Source organism: Lissotriton vulgaris, chromosome 4_1, assembly GCF_964263255.1.
Source record: "Lissotriton vulgaris chromosome 4_1, aLisVul1.2, whole genome shotgun sequence".
Lineage (NCBI taxonomy): Eukaryota > Metazoa > Chordata > Amphibia > Caudata > Salamandridae > Lissotriton > Lissotriton vulgaris.
The window spans coordinates 1,117,110,945-1,117,134,222 of NC_141691.1; positions in this window are offsets into that span (position 1 = coordinate 1,117,110,945).

The following is a 23,278-nucleotide window of genomic DNA, read 5'->3' on the forward strand; positions in this document are numbered from 1 at the left end:
CACTTTTTGTGACGCACCAGTGGCGTAAAAAATGCAACTTGTTGCGCCATATTTACAAAGTGACGCATCTAGGTAGATGCGTCACTTTGTAAACCCCTGCTGCACATTATACCTGCGCCAGGTATAATGTATGCAAGGGGGCGTATTGACGCAAGGAAGGGTCGTAGAAGGGACGCAGTGAAATCTATGAGATTTCACTGCGTCACTTTTAGGACGCTGTTGCGTCAAAATCTTGCGCCTGCCTCACAGCAGGCGTAAGACTGACGCAGGCCCTTTCACATGGGGCTTACCCCATGTGAAAGGACGCATTGCTGGAGTTGCATCACTTTGTGACACACTCCAGCAATGCGTCACTTTTGCGCTTACAGATACATCAGAAATACTGACGTATCTTTAACTCCTTGCGACATGATGCGTCATACAATAAATATGACGCATCAGGAATGTCGCAAGGACTGCGCACTGAGAAGTGACGCATCGCTGCTTTGACGCAGCGATGCGTCATTTCTCATAAATTAGGCCCCCGTCTACAAGTCAGTGTTATCAGCTCAGTTATTTTCCTTTACTTATTTTTGCCTTTTTATTTTCCTTTCATCTTTCTCTCGTCTACTTGCATACCTAAACCTTTTCACTTTTTTCTTACCAATGCCAAACATTTATAAAGGTTTTTTTCTGTTACTAACTTAAAAAAGTTTCCTTATCATTTAAGTGCATGCTGTGTTCCTGTGCGTAGCTCACTCCATTCGCATTCGTGTTTATCTTGGCTTCCTTCAATCATTAGTGGAAAAAAGCATTTTTGTAATCTATCACAGTCTTTGTAGCTATCTACAATTGTATTTGTCGTATTCTTTTTTTGTTCTTGTTCATTTTCTGTTCCACCACCATTTTCTCACATATTTTCGAACTTCTTTCTCCGTATCCCTTCTTTACTCAACTTTTCTGCATTCTTTTTACAGCTCATATTTAACTTACTGGCTAAACTGTATCTATGTATTTGTCATCTGTGGCCTCTTGCACGATTTTAGATCCGTAACTTAGAATGAAGAGAGGAGCAGTAGGGCCAGATTTATCAAGTTTTTGAGTCGCCCTTGTGTTGGACACAAAACCTAATTGAGATTTATCAAGCCATGCATGACACTGCACGGCTTGATACATCATGAGTAAGGCAAGGCAGTGATGCATTACTCTGCCCCATGGAGGCATTTCATGGGTGGAGCACGGGCATTCTCTTGCACCCACCCATTAATTTTTGCTCATTTACAGATTTACCATAAGTGGTAGGCCTGGGAATGTGTCAAAAAGCTATGCCTTCCCAGGTGAGGCGTAACAAGGAGAAATATCTTTCTTTTTCCTCGTTTATCCTCTTTCTATTTGTGTATTCTGCAGCACACACAAAAAAAGGAAAATGCCTCTCAGGATTGCTTTTGTGCAGGAAGGTGTCTCTTCCTATACAAAACAATCCTGCCTAAAACATAGGCACCCTTGCACCATGACCCAGGGGTGTCTGCGTTGGCACTAGGCAGCCAGGAATAAGCAGTTTAGTGTTAAATACAACACATTCCTGCCCTTTTCTTTTCAAGCAGCCCAGCTCGGTGCAATGCAGCAAGGTGGCTTGCTACGTGAAAGATTGATTAACCTCTCCCCTGCTGATAATGGAACCGCTCCATCATCAGCCGCGGTGGCGCTGTGCTGATGATGGAGAGGTTCCATCATGGCCCGCCCGACGCTCCTGCGCGGCGCGAATTCCGCGCCTCCGCTGAGCGGTCTATTGAGTGGGCGGGGCCATGACGGAACCGCTCCGTCATAACCAGAGCGCAACCAACGCTGGTGACGGAGCGGTTTCGTCACCAGCATGCCCCCGCATTATTTCCGCCCCGCCCCCTTAGCACTGCGGCGGAATAGCCGTCGCAGTGAAGGGGTTAATCTGACCCCTGTCTGAAGCAGGTGTTTACCTAGTGAGCTTGGATAATGTTCGCTGATGCACCAGTTGTCTTTTTTCCCCAGGCTGCAAACTCTCCTCACTCAGCATTTTCTAACGTTCCTATCTCGTTCTGGCACTGTTTTTTTTGCAGAGCGTTGACTGGTTTCCTTGATAGGGCAGATATTCATCCATACATGGCCCAATTGGTTCATGGCGGGGTCAAATTTCTGTCTGGGAGGTGCATGAAAGCTGCATAGGGATCAGGATCACTACAAGGAGGCACTGGAAAACATTACATAAGAGTGCCTTCCAATCCACAATTACTGTATCTGTTTAATCCAGAGCTATTTTCTATTTGGCGAAATATCTTCGGAAGTTCAATATAGAACAAACTCAGCTTTCATCCATCAGTCTTATTCTCATCATCTTGAATAGGCCTGTTGTAGATTTTGTAGAGGTTCTTCTAATTTTCATTTTAGGAGAACTGGTTATACCAGTCTAGTTATCCGCCATCCTTTGTTCCTGATCACAATTCCCGGAGTCTCAGAGGAAAGAAGGAAGCAACTGGCCCAATAAGGAAGCCTAGAAACAGCTGCATCACCCTGAAGAACTGCCCTTGACAAATGTGTAAGTCAGTCAAAGAAGCTTTATTCGACTATGCAAGTCTTAAAAGCATTACAGATAAAAAGTTAAAAACAATAAAAAAGTACAATTCTAGGTTAAGATGTTTGTGCACAATTCAAAATAGGTGATAAGAGCTATCACTATATGATACATTACATGACACGACAAGATTACATTTACATTTAAGATTAAAAGCATACCACACAGACAGTATCAGAAGGCTTTACAATCGTGTTGGGCCCCACAAGTCACTAAGGGGTAGATGTATCAAGCTTTTTTCTTGTCGCAAACGCTGCGATTCGCACAATAGCAGCGTTTGCGACAAGAAAAACGGGAAATGAGATGTATCATGCAAAAAGGTAGCAATATTAAGGAATCACACATTTTGCGATTCCTTAACATTGCACAACATTTAAGAAATCGCAAATTGCGATTTCTTGAATGCTATGTATGAAACATTTAATTTTAGCGAATTTTGGCTAAGAAATCGCAAATTACCACCAACTTGTAGTTAGTGGTAATTTGCGAATTCTTTTACAAATGCACTTTATGCAATTTGTAAAGGTGCCATGTGACGCTCATAAATGCCCTTAGGGCATGTATGTGCGCCATATGTGAACACATGTCATTTTCAGGGGTGCAGCAGGGTGTCCTTGACACACCCCTGCACCCTTGAAATTATTCTCAATTTGCGATTAGCAAATTGCGAATCGCAAATTGAGAATAATTTCACATTCATCCCTATGGGCCTCCAGGCCCATAGAAATGAATGGGAAATTATTCCTTATTTGCGATTAGAAATTTGCTAATCGCAAATAAGGAATTTTAAGAAATCGCTAAAAAATAGCGAATTTCTACATACATGCCATTTTGCAATTCCCAAATAGCGATTTCTTAAAAATCGCTATTTGGAAATCGCAAAAGGGTATGTCGATACATCTAGCCCTAAATGCCCACATGCACCTACATGATGTTAAAAGATATTTCCATTTTCATCTTCCAGCCTTAATTTGCTTTGACAAATGTGCCACATCCATCTAAAAAATGTTGCCTCCGGGATTGCGTACCTAGGTGATGGATCAGAACAAAGAATTTGCAGGGCTATGCTATGTGCTCTTGCACCCATGTTTTTACAGAGCTGCGCCAGCCAAACTTTGCGTTGGCCAGCGTAGGCAGGGCAGGCAGAGCACATGCGAATATTATTCTGCATATTTGGTACATATGTGGCAATTGTTGTTCCCGGTGGAAGACCATTTGGATGTAAAGCACTTCAGGGGCAAAGATCCTGATCTGAATTGGAAATAATGTTTTCAGTCCAAAGGCTTTTTAATAATATCCCAATAGGGCTCCAGGCTCCAGCGTAGTTTTATCTGTAGAAAAAGCCCCAAGAGTGAGGTAGGGTCTTGGCGCCTAAGCTCTTCATGTGCAACCATTTCCCAATAGGTTTCTTTGATGCTGATTTTGACGGGAAAGTTTAAGTTTTAGTAAGCAGAATTCTCAATTCTCGCAGCCAACTGATTTTATGGAAACAATCCAAATTGGTAATATCCCTTAAGACCTCTGTATACACTGCCAGTTCCGGCGTACACCATTATCTATGCCAGTATATAATTGGCCGTAGCTTGGCTAGATCCGTCCCGGATTTCCTGCTTACATCACTCTTCAAGGGAGGGGTGGGAGTATTCTGTGGAAGAGTGGTAATCGCATGCAGAAACGTGTTCTCATTGATTGTTAGCTGGAGCAGGCTCTCTAGGCCCCACCGCTCAGCCCCATAAAGGACTGAGCTAACCACTTGGCTGTTATAAATTTGAAGTGCCGGGCTAAGGGGCTTTGTGAGAGAGATTTTAAGTTCCTTTCTAAGGGTGCCAGCCAACTGCCGATGTTTTAATGCCAAGACTTCGATGTGTGGCTTCCAACTCATGTCCTTCTGCCGTTTGATGCCCAGATTGACAAAAGCATCAACCTACTCCAGAGGAAGTCCATCCATCAACGTTTTCCCCTTAAATCTTAAACCGTAGATCTATGCTGGTTGAAGGCCATGAACTTTGTCTTGGCGGTAAAAATTTTAGGACCTTGCAGTACACATAAACTCTTCATAACGATGGAGTGCACACTGCAATCCACTCAGAGTTTTAGAGATTATCAGCATGTCATCTGCAAACATTAAAATGGGGATTTTTCTTCCAGCTAAGACACGAGCATCAGTGTGGGTGGCATCAAGAAAGTTTGCGACTCCATTTATGAAGAGAGAGAACAATGTGGGAGCCAGCACACATCCTTGACAGACACTCTTTCACACAGAGAAGGGATCTGTCTTCTTTCCTACAGCCACCCCAACGTATTTGTGCATAGTTTTCCTCATGGAGGCGGGCAATCAATGAAAGTAGGTCGAGTGGCATCCCCATCTCCTTCAAAACCTCCCACAATTTGTTCTGTGAGACAAGGTCGAAGGTGGATTTGAAATCGACAAAGGCAGCACACATGCTGCCCTTGCCAAGAGTGATTATCCGCCAGTATATAAGAACAACGCGAAAGACCTGATCAATTGTGTTAATATGAGTCCTGAAGCCTGCCAGGAGAGGGTGAGAATGGTATTAGTATCAATTCAGGCATGGACCTTGGCCAAAATAAGCCTGGCCACCACTTTCCGTATTGAGTCTATAAGGCATATTGGTCTACAGTAACCAGGCATGAATTTGTCTCCTTTTTACATATAGGAATTATCTCCGGCCCACCAAGTGGCCGGGATAGGTGCTCCTTGGCCTATGGCATTAGCGAGTAATAGTATATAGTTGGTCCATTTCGGTCTGTCATGAAGAAAAATATCGGCAGGGACACAGTCTATCCCCGGGGCTCTACCTCCTGTTAGTGCACTGAGTGCACCACTGATATCTGCCTCATCAAATACTCTGCCAGAGGGTAGGGGTAGATTGGAAATAGCAAACTATCTTCTGCTTCGTCATCAGCATAGTGATTGGCAAAGTGGCTAACCCACACATCAGGGTCAATGTGAATTCCCGGGGACTGTGCTACTCTTCCCCTCCCCCATTTAACCACATTCCAGAGCCACTTAGCTTTGTTACTGTCACAAGCACATTTTAATTCCTGCCATCGTTCCTCATTCCAAGCTTTTTTGGCTTGGTGGATAACATCCTTATAGCTTGACCTGGCAATATGCACTCTAGCCACATCACCCTACTTAATTGCTTCACCAAGGGCTTGCGGGCACATCTACATTCATGATTGTAGCAGTGATGCTTTGGCATGATATCTTTCGCCCTAGCCTTACTCGGTTTTTGGAAGTACCTAGGTATTTTTTAAAACAGTGAGTTGTGCAACTGTGTAAATTCTTTGACCGATTCATGGTTGAGGAGACATGTCTCCATCACTCTAACTGTACTTTCCAACTTGCTGCTTATGGTACCAGACATGGCAGGATCACGGGCCATTTAACTCAGTGCATATTGTTTGAGACCAAAAGATCACTAGTACTAGGTAATGTGTCAGGTTGTGGAAGTGCACTTAGGCCCCTGAATATGAACCTTGAACAGAGTGAGTCATGAGCACTCTCCATGCATGCCTGTACGGCCATATCCTCAAGGGTATGCCATAGGTTCAAGCTTACTAGGAGGTAATCAATACGGCTAATATGGTAACCTTTATTGAAAATATTTGACCCTTGTCTGTCGGATGTGGATCGGCCGTTGGCCATGCTCCAAACAAAGAGTTTTTAATTGAATGGCAGCCTCGGTCCAACGTTTGATTGGGTACAATTCCAGAAGTGGGACACCCTAGTACTCATCCTCCTACCTCACTAGGCCATTATCCTCACTATCAAGAGGTTCAAATGTAGTGTTTAGATTCCCAACTACAACAGCTTGCCCTGGGATTGTGTCGAAAAGCCTGCCTAGGACATAAATAATTTCGGATCACTGCACCCCACTCAGGCCTCTAGGATATATATATATATAGGATGACACTAGTTCCATATGCCCCTAGCGCCACCCTAATTGCAAGGATGTCACTGTACTCTGAGAGTAGTGCCCAGATCTTGAGACCTTTGTCCTTTCTTACCCAGATTGTGAGGCCCCCCAGCGGGTGGATCCTAGCACCCTGAGTTGCTGGGATGTAATAGTTTAGATAACCAGGGTGGAAAATCAGCTCTATGGACCAGGTTTCCTGGAAGGCACACATATCACATATTTCTGTAAAGTTATTCCAGCGAGGAACATCGCCCCTATTCCTCAACCCTGTAATATTCCAGGATAGCATTGACATGGTGAGTGAAGTTTGACATATGTTGGTATTCGGCGTAACACTGGGGGATGTAGGTCTTGATGCTTGATCTGGTTGACAAATTTGCTTGCTTCATGTTTTGCCTCCAGCAGTGTATTTTTTCCAAAGTCACAGATGTAGCAAAATTAACATCACAAACTATTTGACACCTGACATGACAAAGTAACATCACCCACTTGTAAATCATGATGACAGGCTATTGCACAGCCTTTTTAAAAGTAATCCATAAAAAGATTCATAAACATTTGTAGAACAGTAAAATGGTGTTTCATTACAGGTACTAAAATCCGTCATTTATAATTTGCAAAAGTTGTAGACTTACAATAGTCCAATTGACTAATTAAATCAAAGGTATCGCAACATCCTGGGAATGAGCTGGAAGCTTTAACACATGGAGAGTAGATGCAACCCCTAACTGTTCTAAATGTTGATTGTGGTTGGGTCACAGGATTGTACGATCAAAGTGTAAAAGTCATATGGGTCTTAATGAACACATTCCTAATGAAATTACTTGGGCTTGGGGAGACAATCCCAGAAATCTATGTTAAGTGAGGGAGTTTCTACAATCAGATCATCGAAATGAAAGAGAAGTGAATATTCTCACTTTTAAGGTGTCTACCGTTAGTTTATTGAAAATAATTTGATCTGCCAAGCCTAATATATCAATTTTGTTTCCTACCAAGTGATAGATAACTCTATCACTAGTATGCAAGACTAATTGACCACCTTAATGTTGGACTTAACCCCTTAACTACCCGGCCTTTCCCAGTGCTGAGCCTTATTTTTGACTATATTTGGTATAGTTTGTGCTTAGGCCTACATAACATTTTGTCCACATCATATTCACGCCAAATTTATGCCCATTTTTCCCATCCTCTTGGGGATCTTAAAGGTATTTAGGGGTTGTGGATTCCCTTAGAGGGGATCAAGAAAATAGCCAAAATATGGCTAAAGTTTGAGTTTTTGGAAAAAAATATGAAAACAGTGCTCTGGATAAAAGTGTCTGTGCGGTGTTCAAGTCATCATCTTCACAACATTCAGGAACTTGCAAAGCTGAATAAAAAAATTTAAAAAATTCTATCACAGTTTTGGCATTTTTCAAAGATGTGTTTTCCTTTCTTTTGTGCTTTCAAATTACTTGGTATCGGCAGACCGGTAATGATTAGGACATTATACCTATGCATTTCCGTCATGATCGAGTGATGAAATCACCCTTAAATCGTAGTTTCTGTCCTGAACCCTCGGGTTCCATTTTGTGAGCGGCATCCATCTTGTGGTTGCCCTTACATAGTCAATTGACCAAGGCCGAATTCGATCCGAAAGGACACGTCCACCTTTCCTGACTCTTCTGTGACCTGGGCGAGCTGACTCCACTGCCTCAAGCCAAACCTGTTCGGGCAGTCCTCATCCCGATGGCCGAGCGAGATTAGCATCAAGGCGCAACATGTCATAAACCATTCACCGCATACAAACCACGCTTTATCATACACACACCTGTCCCTGTTTCTTCTTTATGGCTAGTTTTACAAGGAGGAGGTGCCCGATTTTATTGGGGTTTCATCGATATCTGATGGAAGTTCTGGGCCTGGCTGGGTAATCTATCACTAACTGGACATACGAAAATGTGGGCTTGCCATCATGACTTTGCTTTTTCTTTGTTGTGAAAATATGTATATGGTTGAACCGTAAAACAAAGAATTCTTGCCTGAAGCTTATATTTTTGTATAAAAAGAGAAGGCTGGCTCTGTAAAAACGAACAGTCTCCTGAGAATATACACACCGTGCTGTTGTACTTCTAGGACGCTTGTTACTTGGTTGCAGCCAATAAAACTCGATCCTTGACATCACCTAGAAGACTCTGTGTTTCTGTGGTCCAGAAGAGGAAGAACTCAAGAGGTCTCTGGGTGTTCCCCCTGGCACCGCCGGGTCCCTAAAAACCCGGTACCTCAGTTGGCGCCCAACTCGGGGCGGTATCAAGCGGTGTCGGTCCAAGCCAGATGTTCGTGAGGAGCTTCGTATGAAAATTCCAGAGGACGGCCAGCCACTTCAGCGACCCCTGTATGTCGACGTGGTTCAGAAGGTCTTTGCTGCGAGGTTCCCCGCGTCCCGACGGCTACGAAGGACTGCTGCCCTGACTATCGCCCTGTTTTGGACCCATTGATGCTTGGTAGAGCGAAACGATAGACGAGTCTTATAGTGATGTCATCGATCATCATTACTTCAGTTAAGTATAAGTGGAGCGTCTCCCAGTCCTTAGTTTGATTCTTAGTTTTGGTATCCTCGAGATACGCTTTGATTTGGAACTTGCAAGCACCAAAGCCGAGGGACTCGTGTATTCACGAGACTATCGTATTCGATAATACTTTGAAGTTTGAAGCTAGACTAGAGAGCGAAGATGCCTGGTCTTAGCAGACTTGGAAACTTGTTTTGTCTTGGTTGTAATAGGGACTCCCGATTAGAGGATTCGTGTCCAATTCCTCCGATTGGAACTCCAACATATGAGCTCTATGTGAAGCACGGCGTAGGCCCTATCACGTATAATGAAGTGTGGATCCGATACACCAGAAATGATGGTGTTTTAAAATGGCCTCAATATGGTCGCTTTGACACAGAGATTTTAGATAATCTTGAGGTGAAACTGTTCAAGAAGAAAGCCCGGCCGGCGATGTTTGACTCCTTTCGCTTATGGCGCAAAGAAGCCAAATAGAAAGAAATGAAATTAGCAAAGAAAAATAAACAAGGTATGTCAATGGTGCAAGCCGCCGTTGCATTCAGGGATAATGAGGAAGAGCAAGAGAGTGAACAAATGCTAAGAAGTAGGAAGTTAGCAGTAGATAAATGCTACCCAGTGTTGCCACATAAAGGACAAGGATCAAAAGAGACACCTGAGAGGGATCCTTTAATGTCCCATTTACTGAGTTCTCCACCCCCCTATGCACAAAATGCTACTGCACCCCAGCAACGCTTTGTTATACCGCGCGCCGCCGCACAAACACCAGTTCTTCCACAAGCACCAGCTCCTCTTCAGCTGGTTTCTTCTCCTCCGGCGCAACCCTCTCAAGGGCCGCCGCCTTTGCTACATACTCCATCTGCTTTTTCTACGACTTCGCCTACTGCTCCAACTGTTTATCCTAATACTCTTTCTGCTACTGCCTCGACTTCTACTTTACATCAGCCTGTCTTTTCTGGCGCATCTGCCTTTCTGCCAGCTTCTCCTTCTGATTGACAGAGAGTGGCAAATACTGTCACTGGTCTTTTCTCACCTTTCTTTGGGTCGCCTAATACGACCCCTAGGACAGGACGTAGACAGTTGCGAAGTCGACTGCCTGATTATCAGGAAAGAGAAGTGCTGAATGAGTTAGCACGTAAATGGGCTACTGATACAGTAAAGTATGATGTTCAGTCCGTTATGGAAGTCTTCCGTCAGTGGGAAGCATCCACACAGAGATATGTATTTGAACAGATGTGTGTATATCTCCGCGAAGATTTGAAGGGTAATGATCCAGAGTACGATATGCAAGAATTATTCCGTGTACGGTTCAAGTTCGCAGAAGGCATGATTGTGGGTGCCGATGTTGAACAAGCAATTGAGATGCTATTGTCTTATAGGAGTAAGGGAAGCAATTCCCGATCACTGTATGAGCATGACATGCCAGGTAGGAAAAAGGCGCGACAGTATCCCATGAGAGAGGTTCCTCCAGTTTGGAGGGAAGGTGATGCAAATGCGAATCCAGCCATTCCGCCGCATTTCCAGCGTGTATGGGTACATGTCCCATGGAAAAGATCAGAGGTTTTGGCTCTAAAGCAGACATTGCCTGATCCCCGCAAAAATCCTGCAGGATATTATAAGGAATTATCACAGACTGCCAGCTCCTGTATCATGAATCTAGCCGATGTAGACATGTTGTTTGGAAATGTTGTTCCACAGCCTTTATGGGGAAAGATCCGTCATGCAGATCATGACCAAGAGTTAGGTGTTACATGGGTTAATATTGCTGCTGCTGATGCTAGACAAGTTGGTGGCTCTAAGCCCGAGCCTTTGGTAGCAGAACTTCCTGGTAGAATTATCACGTATATGAAGACTTTAATGCCCAAATTGCGTGTGAATTGGGACAAGTTATCTGCGTGCAAGCAGAAGAAAGATGAGAATGTGTCTGACTTTTTCACGAGGTTTGAAGAGACTTTCGTCGATCATAGTGGTCAGGATATGGCTACTGAGGGTGGCCAAAGATTGTTTGTTGATAAGTTTGTACATAATTTGCTTCCTGAACTGTGCAATAAGTTGAAAGATTCAGAGAGTGCTTGGGCTGTTTCCACGTCAGCACAGATACTAGCTACAGCCCAGTACTACGAAATAGACGCAAAGATGAGCTAGAGAAGGCTGACAAAAAGACTAAAGAATTGAAAACTAAAGTCCTTCTACAGCAAGCTTATCCACCTCGTACTGCTAGTCAGCACGATTATCAGCAACCTCAGCAGTATTCGAGAAACTCGCAGAGAAATGAGTCTTCTCAACAGCGTTTACCGTATGGTCCGAATCAGTGCGCATATTGCATGGAAGATGGTCATTTCAAGAATAGTTGTCCGGCTCTGTTACGGCGTATGAATGGTGTTTCTGGTGCAAGAGGTAGAGGTGTTCAACAGGCTCCTAGAGGTAGGGGCCGTGGAAATTTTCCCCAGAACGCTCGTCCCTTTCCGCCTCAGAATTCCATGAACAGCTTTGACCAACAGAATAATGCGTCTTCTAGGACAGCTCAGTACTATGCTGATGACTATTATGCAGAGAACGAGAATGAGGGTAATGATTGCTAGGACAGCCATGGACAAAGAGAGGGAGTTGTTTCAGTTCCAGTAGATCAGAATGGACCTTATGTTGAGGTGATTACATCGCATGTGTCAGAGCCTTTTCTGTTGGATACTGGTGCTACAAAGAGTTCTATTATGCACTCAAAACTTCCTGGCGCACCTTTGTCTGGCGAAATGAATGTTTCAGTAGGTTTTTCTGGCGCCCCGGTTAGGAACCCGATTTCTACTCCTATGTCCCTTTCTGTTGTGCCATGTGAATTAGAAGCACCCCTCATTCTTACAACAGGTTGTGGTGAAAACTTGTTGGGATTGGATCTGTTAAAGAGACTATATGCGACTTTGTACTGTTCTCCTTCGGGAGTACAACTTACCCTAGGTAAGAAAGTGGTTTCTCCAATGTATTTATCAAGGGAAAATAACCCAACAGAATTGTCTTCACTTCCAGACATACTTTGGGCTACTGGATCCAATGATGTGGGTCTTTTGGAGATAGCGCCATATGTTATAACATTTCGAGCCAATGTTAGGTTGCCACGTATTCCCCAATACAAGATCTCTAGCGAAGGTGAAAAGGCGTTGTTAGCAATCATTTACGATCTGATTGAGAAAGATGTCATTGAAGAGACAACAGGCAACATCTGTAATAGTCCTGTTTTGCCGGTTTTGAAGCGTACTGATCCTTCCCAACCGCCTGTATATAGATTCGGGATTGATCTTAGAGCAGTGAACAAGATTGTTGTGCCACAGTTTCCAGTTGTTCCTGATATCACTGCCTTGTTGTAGCGATCGCCACCGTCAACATAGCCCGATACAAAAGATTCCGTACTGAACGCCCCTTACGGAAATACTACAAGTCCCAGAAGGCCATACGGCGCTGGGGGTTGAGACAATGGGAGGACCTTATTTAAACTCCACCTACGGAACGTAACGGGGCTTGTCAATCTTGTTCCGGATTCTCTCGCTAGCAGTTTGGTTTTTCCTCGCTGGAGTTTGTGTTACTTTTGTCTACGCCGAGGAAGAGCCTGCGTGGTCAGATTTCTGGTAAAGCGCCGACGCCGACGAAGAGCCAGCGTGGTCAGTTATCATTTGTGCAAACAGCGCCGACGAAGAGCCAGCGTGGTCAGAGTGCTGTTAGTTGTCTGCGTCGACGAAGAGCCATCGTGGTCAGAAGTCCTGTGGAATCATTGTTACAAGCCGTATCTTGCCGCGCAAGTATACTTGAGGAGTGCGGGCTCGCCTCCTACGTTATTCTCTTGTTGTTTTCTAATGTTTGTTTAGTACTGGTGCAGATGCACCTTCAATTATAGTTTATGTACCGTGGGGTTACAATCCTCACTATCAGTGTTTACTGCCATAAACGTTATTCTGGGCTAGTCCGTCCACAAGGAGTATTGTGGTCCTTACAGGGCGTGTCACTTAACGCCAAGTACTAAAAGCCCTCATAAACCTCTCCTAGGCCAACTGAGGTGTGTTTAAGTCGAGAAGTGAAGTTAACTTCTCAGTACTTTTGGCAACATCTCCATAAACGTGCAGAGTATATGTTCTGGATTCATTCTCGGATACACGGGGTTGAGAAGCTGGTGAGTTCAGCAACAGGGGGGAAAAGAGTTCAGACAGTAACAGCGTGTGGTATTAAATTCTTGCTCTCTGTCTTCTCCTCCATCTGCAGTGTCACAGTACCGGTGACCTCGTGGGTATGTCAACCAGACGATACAAGATCCCCAGTTGCCAAACCACCTCCCGGCCCCTTTCTGTACATGCTCGAATAGTTGGTATAATTCCATTGTTGGGTTTTGTGCAGTACGGAGTTGGGAGGAATATCGTCTATCGTCTCTGCTGGCCATCGGAGTCAGGTTAGTGGCGCTTGCGTGTTCTTGCGCTGCTTTCAATCCCGACACTTGTTGACTATGGTTCCAGCGTCAGCCACTTGGTTCTCGGTGATTGACTTGAAGAATGCTTTCTTCAGCATCCCGATTGCTGAGGAGAGCAGAGATATTTTTGGCTTCAATTTAGGAGGACGATGCTTCCGCTTCAAACGCGCTCCTCAGGGCTACTGTGAAAGTCCATCGATATTCAGTCAAGCTCTGAAGTCACAGCTTGACACGATTGTTCTACCTGATGGCGCGACCCTTATTCAGTACGTCGATGATTTGCTGGTCGCTGCAGATACTGAGGAGATTTGCAAGCAAGCCACTTTGTCAATGTTGCGTCATTTATGTGATATGAAGCACAAAGTCTCTCTTTCAAAATTACAATATTGTCGACAAGAAGTGACCTACTTAGGTCACATCTTATCGAAGGAGGGAAGGAAGTTGACCCCAGAGAGAATACAGGCAATTGTGAAATTGAGTGTCCCAAGGACACAGAGAGAAGTGCGTGCTTTCTTGGGCATTACATCATATTGCAGACAATGGATACCAAATTTCTCCTTGTTGGCCAAACCTTTGGTGGCATTAACTTGTAAGGATACACCAAAACCCATTCCGTGGTCTGAAGAGTGTCAGAAAAGCTTTCACGAATTGCGTGATGCATTGTGTTCGGCTCCTGTGTTGGGTACCCCCGACTACAGTAAGCCTTTTATGTTGTATGTCCATGAGAAGGAAGATTGTGCATTATCAGTCCTGACACAGTCTTTTGGGGACAAACAGCGTCCATGCGCGTACTTTTCAGCGACTTTAGACCCGGTAGCTAAGGCATTGGCAAGTTGCTTGAGGGCCACTGTGGCAGCAGCTGTCTGTATTCGACAGTCTGCTGGGTTAGTAATGAATAATACACTGATAGTTATGGTCCCATATGCAGTAGACATCCTGTTAAACAGAACAAGGACACAGCACTTAACTAGTGCTCGATTGTCAAGTTATGAGCTGACACTATTAGCGAGTCACATACACATAAAGAGGTGTGACACACTAAACCCAGCTACATTATTGCCCATTCCAGCATAGACAGATGAGGTCGAACAACACGACTGCTGTTTTAGGACAGAAGAAGAGACAAAAGGGAGAGTAGACTTGCAGGACACTCCCCTTCCTGAATGTAATGATACCTTATGGGTTGATGGTTCGTGTTTCAAGTTGACGAATGGTGATACAACTGCAGCATATGCTGTGACAACATTGCACACGGTTGTTGAAGCTGCACGTATCCCACACAATTCTGCGCAAGCAGCAGAGTTGATTGCACTTACAAGAGCGTGTGTGTTGGCAAAAGGAAAGCGAGTGAATGTGTACACAGACAGCCAATACGCCTTTGGCGTGGCTCACAGTTTTGGACGATTGTGGCGTGAACGTGGGTTCCTGACGTCGCATGGTACGAAGATACAACATGGTCAGCTAGTGAATGAGCTTCTAGAGTCACTGAACTTGCCACTACAAGTTGCGATTGTGAAATGCAGTGCACACCGAAAGGTGACGGATGATGTTGGTCGTGGGAATGCATTTGCAGATGAAGTTGCAAAAGAAACTGCATGGTATGTAATGAGTCGAATGTATGTTGCAGGCCCTGCAAGATGGATTGGTGATGTTGGTATGTGTGAGGACATTATTGAGAGTGTGAATTCTATCCAATCCGAAGCCACAGAGAAAGAGGTGAATGAATGGAGAGAAAGCAAGGGTAAATTGGATGCGAATGGTTGTTGGGTTGAATTGTCAGAGCATCAGAGATGGCTGTTACCCGATGCGTATGTGCTTGCAGTGGTGACAATGGCTCATGGAATGGCTCACATTAGTGTGAAAGGGATCTGTAAGTTGTTAGCTCCAGTATGGCAGAATAGTGGAATCCCTAAATGTGCAGAGAATGTGGTCAAGAACTGTATGGTGTGTTTGAAGTACAATCCTGGTAAGGGAACCCCAACTCCAGCTGGTCATTTTGCGCCTCCAACGTATCCGTTTGAGGTTTTGCAGCTACATTTCATCCACATGGAAAGGTGCAACAATCTGAAATACGTACTCGTTGTTGTTTGTGCCTTTTCCAGGTGGGTGGAAGCGTATCCCCTTAAGGACAATACTGCCTTATCCACAGCTAAAGCCTTTGTCAAAGAATTCTTTTCTAGGTTTGGAATGCCTCGAATGATCTGGAGTGATAATGGGAGTGAATTCGTGGGACGAGTGATGAAGAGAGTATGTGAGAGTCTAGGCATACACCAGAAGTTCCACGCTGCAAATCACCCCCAATCAGCTGGATTAGTAGAGTGCTATAACGGCACTCTAAAATTGAAACTGGCCAAGATTCAAGCAAGCACAGGTCTTAAATGGCCTGACGCCCGCCCTGCCTTTGGCACTCCTATCGACAAGAATGACTGTCCACTCTAGAGTGGGACTTAGTCCACATGAAATTGTGTTCGGCCGCCCAGCTAACATATGGGGAGTGCCAAGGCCCACAAAGCTCAGTGAGATAGAGCATCCTGTACTACTTGACTATTTGCATGAATTGACGAGTAAATTGCGTGTTTTACACCAATAGGTCCACAGTTCCTCCCCGCCAGCGTCTGATGATCCAGGCCACGCAATTGAACCTGGCATCTGGTCCTGGTGCGCAACTTCCAGCAAACCAAGAACGAGCAGCCTCGCTGGTCCGGACCCTTCCAAGTTTTGCTGGCTACCCGCTCTGCAGTACGTGTCCACGGCAAGAAGAACTGGGTGCACAGCGCCCATTGTAAACGGGTCCCACTGCCTCTGCCTTATGACCAGTGGGTCCAGGAGGGAATTGCTGACTCTGAGACTGAGACTGTGCCTCGCTTCTTGCCCTTCAGTGATGCACGTTTGAAAGGAACTACTTCAGAAAAGGAGAGCGATAACATTCTACAAGGATCTGTGACACCGTCAATGCAATTGGACACTACTGAGCCTGAACTCCTGTTTCAAGACCACACAGCTCCTGGTCGAAACCGCTATAACGTAAGGCCAAGACGTATGACTATGGACAAATAAACAAGCTTTTTCTTTTTGATTGTGCAGCTCTCTCATCCAGGAAACTTGCTCATTTTTGATTTTCGAACCGCCATCCGGTTCTGCTGCTAGGGTCGCGGTTGCCACAGTCTTTGGAGTGCAGCTGGAGACGGTTAGGTCGACAGTTCTGGTTGGTCTAAGGGAGTTGCCCTAAACCAACAGAAGCACTCCTTAGCAGAATCAATCTCCCACCGCGGGCAGCAACTTAGAGGATGGAGTTTCCCAAGATGGAGAGACCTGACAAATCAGCGAACTTTGAAAAGAAAATATGCACTGTGATGGCAAGAAAACAATTTTTAATAATATGCATTTTAATGTTGTGTAGCATAATGATGTTTTTGGTGGACTATGCTTTATTCACCTTTCGAGTTTCATTTACATACACTACACAGCCCACACCTCCTCCTACTGTTTGCCCGCACTCTTTTCACCCTCTGCCTGAACACGAGTCTGCCAGAAGATTAGTATTTGTAAATAACTCGTTCATCCAGCTCCTACACCAACACCAGTCTGTAATGAACACAACAAATTGTTGGGTATGTGGACTCATGCCACACACGACAGATAAGGGTATCCCGTATTTTGTCCTGCCATTTAGCTACTATGGTTCTCTGTGGGCTTTCCAGACAATGTTCCTGTTTGCCATAGAACCATATCCCCCGCGTCTCACAGGAAGAAACTCGAGCAACAAGGCGCTAGTGGCAGGAATCAGAAATATGAGCAGAGATATCGACACATATCGAACGATCCCCAAAGATGAATTTAGGTGTACAGTAGATGGAACATAACTAAGTATGGAATTTCCTTGAGTGAGAGCCAGCGAGCAAAGAAATCCTCCCCAATCTGGATAGTACCCCCACCAGGGTCACCTATGTCTGCAGGGAAATGGCAAAAACCCTAGAGCTCAGTTAGGGAAGAGTGTCTGTACTGAGACTTACGTTTTCTCGTCTCAGACCTCTCCCTCATTCCTAGCAGCTAAGGGTACATACTTTGTCTGCCACGATAGAGCATACACATGGTTGCCCCCTGACTTTTCGGGCACATGTTTTATCTCGTTCCTACTGCCACCCACCAACACGGTCGAGGTAGATTACCATCGGACAAGGACAGTTAGGGGTGTCGTGAGTAAAGACGACACTGCGGACCAGGAGTTTGGAGATTTCGCAAAAGGTTTTCTGCCGTTTTGGGGGCCTATGGTGAACAGCAGCAACATTCGCCAATTGACGAGGGTAGTTGAATCCGCCGTGATTGAAACGGCCGGTGCCCTTAGTAACCTGACTGCGGAGCTCCAGTCGGACCGCCTTATGACTCTTCAGAACAGGGTTGCCCTAGATTTCATATTTGCAGACCGTGGTGGGGTATGTAAAGTGACCCAATCCAGTTGCTGCATTTTTATCCCAGATAATGCTCCGACAGTATACCAGGCCATCTCCAAACTGCACAAGATTTCGGAATCCATTCACGTGGATAAAGGAGACTGGTCCTTGCTGGGGTGGTTCTGGGAACTGATATCTGCCTGGGGATGGAAAATTCTAAATATTCATTGGAATGGTCTTAGCCATTCTGTTCATGTTTTGCCTGTGTGTACAGTGCGCTCCTACAATATGTGGCCTCTATGCTACATCATGTGTAAGGAAGCCTGTGTCAAGGGACGAACTAAGCAACAGGATGATGCTACAGCAGCATCTCAATGACTTCATGAATACAGATTTGGACTCAGATTAGCATGAGCTATTGCCTATATAAGGGCAAAAGGAGGGTCTGTGGTACTGAAAATTCTGGACCCTACTATAGTATGGTACTGAAGCCCTACACTCGTGTCAGAAAATATCATCATATCATGACGGATTTGGTATCGGCAGACCGGTAATGATTAGGACATTATACCTATGCATTTGCGTCATGATCGAGTGATGAAATCACCCTTAAATCGTAGTTTCTGTCCTGAACCCTCGGGTTCCATTTTGTGAGCGGCATCCATCTTGTGGTTGCCCTTACATAGTCAATTGACCAAGGCCGAATTCGATCCGAAAGGACACGTCCACCTTTCCTGACTCTTCTGTGACCTGGGCGAGCTGACTCCACTGCCTCAAGCCAAACCTGTTCGGGCAGTCCTCATCCCAATGGCCGAGCGAGATTAGCATCAAGGCGCAACATGTCATAAACCATTCACCGCATACAAACCACGCTTTATCATACACACACCTGTCCCTGTTTCTTCTTTATGGCTAGTTTTACAAGGAGGAGGTGCCCGGGTATTTCTAGGGGAAAACATGGCGGCCGCTGGTTCAGCGGCCGCAGTGCTCCGTAACGAGCTCCCGGTGGAGATTCTCGCTTAACCAAAGAAATGCAGAATAGCGTCTGCACACTTTCCGATAGCTGAGACCTGGCATAAACGGCATAAACGGACGTTTTTTTTTTCTTTTCCCTCACCGAATCGAACCGGAGGCTTTTTGTCACGGGGGATGTTCTCCCGGTTCATCGAGTCTGAGGCTGTTTCCAAGTCCCCGTCAGTCCGCTCTCTGCTCGAGTGCAGAGCTGAAGCTGAGGGCGGGGTGAGCGCGGGCTGCCGTCGGCTGTTTGGCAGCATTGAACTCTGTCCTGAAAACAGCATTGCTTTGGAAACACCAGCGATTTTACAGTGGCAGGAGCAAGAGCTTTGGAAGCATTTACAGCGTGAGATAAGTAACCTGGTGTAATGGCAGGGTTTTTGGCTCTATTTAGCAGTGATATAGACTTTAATCTTGCTCACATCTAGGATAGGTATTCTTAGCTTGTGTTGGCCCTTTTAAGCCCTTTCTTCCAGACCTAGAAGAGGATAGCTGCTTAATATGATGATAGATCCCTTATTCTTGACTCTAACCTGTCTATTGCCTATTGGCTTTGACATACTTGACACATTGGTATGGTTTATGTAGGTATTCTGACAGAGCTAAGGGGTATTTCATCCCTTTCAGGCCTACAGGCCTAGAACTAGAGGGACTCCATCTTGATGGAGCTGAGAGGCTTTTTAGAGTAAAGGTAAAGTTTATAGTTAAAGCTGTTGTTCGACCTAAGCAAACCGGAGAGAACCGGCCAGAGCTGAATCTAATCAGAAATTGTTCCCGGGCTCAGGTCTCTAGACGAAACAAGCAGACTGGTCACTGTGGGAGCGTCTAGCGCAAGGAGCCTGGTGCATGGGATTGGTGGGAGGAAGCTGCTGGCTGGAACTTTCCATGAGGAAACAGCATTCTATATCAGTGAAGTGCAGAGGCGGAGTCAGTCAGTCGAGTGGAGGTGGCGGAGCCAGGCAGTCGAGTGGAGTTGGTGGAGCGGAGAGGAGTCAAGCTGGAGTGGTAGAAGAGTGAGGAGCTGTTGGAGTAGGAGAGAGAGAGAGGGTTCAAGCTAGAGAGAGCTGAGTTGAATTGAAGGAGCAGAGAGTGTTGGTAGACTTGGAGGAGTGGAATTGCAAGAGGAGAAGAGACAGGACATGCTTGGAACAGAGAGAAGACAAACAGACAGTCAGTGAGCTGGAACTGAAGGAAGCAGTCAGAAGCAGTTACTTATCAGGAGGAGGTGTGAATAGCTGGAGTCTGAAGTAATGCCTTTTAGAAGAGACGGAGGAGAGATCGTGGACTAATCTGTGGGAGCAGCTGGAGTTATTTGGACATTGGTACAGAGACATTCAAAATAGAGTGAACAAGCTAGTGGAATGAAGAGCATCAGAGCGGCAGAAACCATTAGATTGATGCTGGAAAGTGGAGACAGTTCGTGGGGGAGAGGAGTCCAGTGCAAAGTGATCAGCGCAGAGGTGTATCCAAGAGTGCAGGAGAGAGAGAGTCTGAGATGAGCCAAGGCACAGACGAGAGAGGAACCCAGATGACAGCTAGAACAAGACTTCACACTAATCAGGTGATATCAGTCCTGTCATATTAGTTTACTTTACACTTGCATCTTAATCTTGTCTTTATTCCCTAGGCTATTGTATTGCTAATCCTTTTCCTTGCAGCGGTGTGTTCTATCTATAGTTTTTGTACAACACAGATCTGTGTAGGTGTTTATATTGTTCTAATAAAGACACCCCCAGTTTTTAGTAAACTGAAATGTGCCTTGTATTCTTGTTCAATCCAGGTAAATGTATCTCCTAGGTGGTTGTTGTTTATATGAATGGATGAGTAACCCCAATCAGGTAAGTGGTGATCACATAAATAGGGAGCGAGTGGACCTTTGATGCCAAGAATAAGAGGTACATTATATTAATTGGCTAACTCCTAATATTGTAGTAGCAAGCCCTTAGTGAATAGAGAGAGAGAGACTTCCCAACATATAACTGAAGGTGTTCATAGGAATGTGGTCGTCGTTGATATACGGCGTTAGTGAGGGCGTTGGGGTGGATTACCAGCGCATATACCCACAGGATTGTGGCTTGTGTAAGTGAGAGCGCTGGGGAGGATTACCAGCGTGGAGGTTTGCCGGATTGTAAACCGTTTGGAAAAAGGGAGAGCACTGGGGCTGCAGACCCACGTGTGTAGACACACCAGATTGTGTGTCATATCTGCCCCAGGGTAGATTAGTCTGGGTCTGAGTGGCCGCGAGACTATAAGGTATGAGTGTAGTGTAGGGCATGGATATCCTTAGTAATCAGTGAGTATTCTTAGTATCCCTATAGATTTAGTGGTGTTTCTGATAATATGAGCTTGTATATTGAGAGTTCCCCATCCTCAGGTAGGTACCCAGGTTCCTGGATAGATGGTCCTGAGGAGGGATGTGGTTACGTTCTGGCTGGGTTGGAGGGGCCCCTAGGGGCTGATCCCATCTAATCAGAAAACCTGGCCATGACACCTGGGTATTAATCTCAAGGAAGTCTCTAAAGCGGTAAGCCTTTTTTGGGGGGAACAGTGGCCCCTCATACAGTACTGGGATCTCTCTGGGAGGTTTCTGCAGCCACAGTTACTTGAATTAACTGGTGTATTTAAACATCCTGAGCAATTACAACTTCCACCACTCCATATACAGTTAGCAGCGCTGGAGCTGAGGAGAGGGAGGCTGCTTAGAAGTCTGGGGCAGCCACACCACGCAGTGACTTCGGATAAAATCCTGCATAAACCCCCAGAACTTGCATCTAAACAGCTGCAAGTACAGCCATTTCATATTCCTGTACCTGCAGTATCTCCGGACCTGGAAGCTGTAGAGGGGGCAGACAAGGGGAGTTTAATTTCTTCTGACCCCTATATTACAACCTTGGCAGGACAAGGGGTGCCAATAAAAGTATCAGTCACTTCTGATACTATCCCAAAAATACAGGCCCCTCTCAGTAAGACTAAAGGTACCAACAAAAGAGGGCGGAAGAAGAAAATTGCTTTGTTAGATGATAAGGTTGAGATATCAGCTGCATCTAGTGGGTTGGGTGACTATACCCCCGCAGTTGAAAATAAAAAGTCCTCCTCTTACCTAAACACAGAGGTCAAAGGAAGAGGAACCAAATATGGTTTGAAGTCCAAAAATAAGACAAAAACTAAGACGCAGGAAAACAACAGATCTGAGAAAAAAGCTAAGATTACCCCTTCCCTACGATCCTACTTCAAAGTCATTCCCCAAATACTACATCTACCAGGGGATCACGCTATGTCAGCTTGCTCTGAAGTGGTAACTTCTCCCCAAATGGATAAGATGTCTCTGGCACAGGATTCTGACCTTATAGACGCAATAAAGGTTATGGATCAAGAACAGAAGAAGGGGGTATAGAACATGGAGCTAGAGGTTTATGCCTACAAGATGGAGTAAGAGACGGAGATAACGAAGGAGGATCAGGCTCACAATCTTCGTTAGCCCGGGTGGAGGTGATATCAGGCCCCATATTACAAGACTCAGAAGATTTGTCTGATATTGAGGTACCTCTCGGCAGCTCTAATGAAGCCGGAGCCGGAGCAATTGGGGGAGATCTTCCCAATCAAATGAACTACTCTCTAGACTCCCTCACTGATCAAACCAAGTTTGCAGCCAATGATGACATAACGCCAGCTGCTATACTAGGTATGTTTTCAGCCCTCACGTTAGAAATAAGGAAGGGCTTTGCAGAGTCTTCAGCAAACTTAGCTGCGCATCAAGCAGAAATAAGAAGCTACTGTGAATCCCTAGAAAATAAAATTGAGGGACTTACTATAAGAACGGGAGTACTGGAGGAGACTACAGGAACACTCTCAATGTACTTGGAACAGGCTAAAGTAGACATTCAGAAGCTCTCCAGAGAGGAGCAAGCGCTCAGTGATAGGATGGAGACCTTGGAAAACAACGCGAGGAGGGGGAACCTACGAATCTTGAATGTGCCCGAAGGTTCAGAGGGCTCAGACTTAAAACAATATATAACAGGCTTGTTAAAAGAGTCCCTGAATTTAGACCTCTCTATGGAAGAAATAGCACTGGACATTCAAAGAATCCACAGGGATCCCTTTAGACAAAATCCCCAGAGATCCAAACCCCGTAAAATTCTTGTAAATTTTCACACATATGTTCTGAAAGAACGAATTCTTAATCTTGCACTAAAGCAAAAATCGCTGGTTGCAAAGGGGGTTACTTTCCTAATAAGGTCTGATCTTTCAAGAATTACCCTGGAGAAGCAATGGGAGTTTGGGAGGCGCCTGGAAGCGTTCAGAGCAGCGGGTGCCTCAGCTCAATTAACATTCCCTGCTGGTATGAAAATAATGTA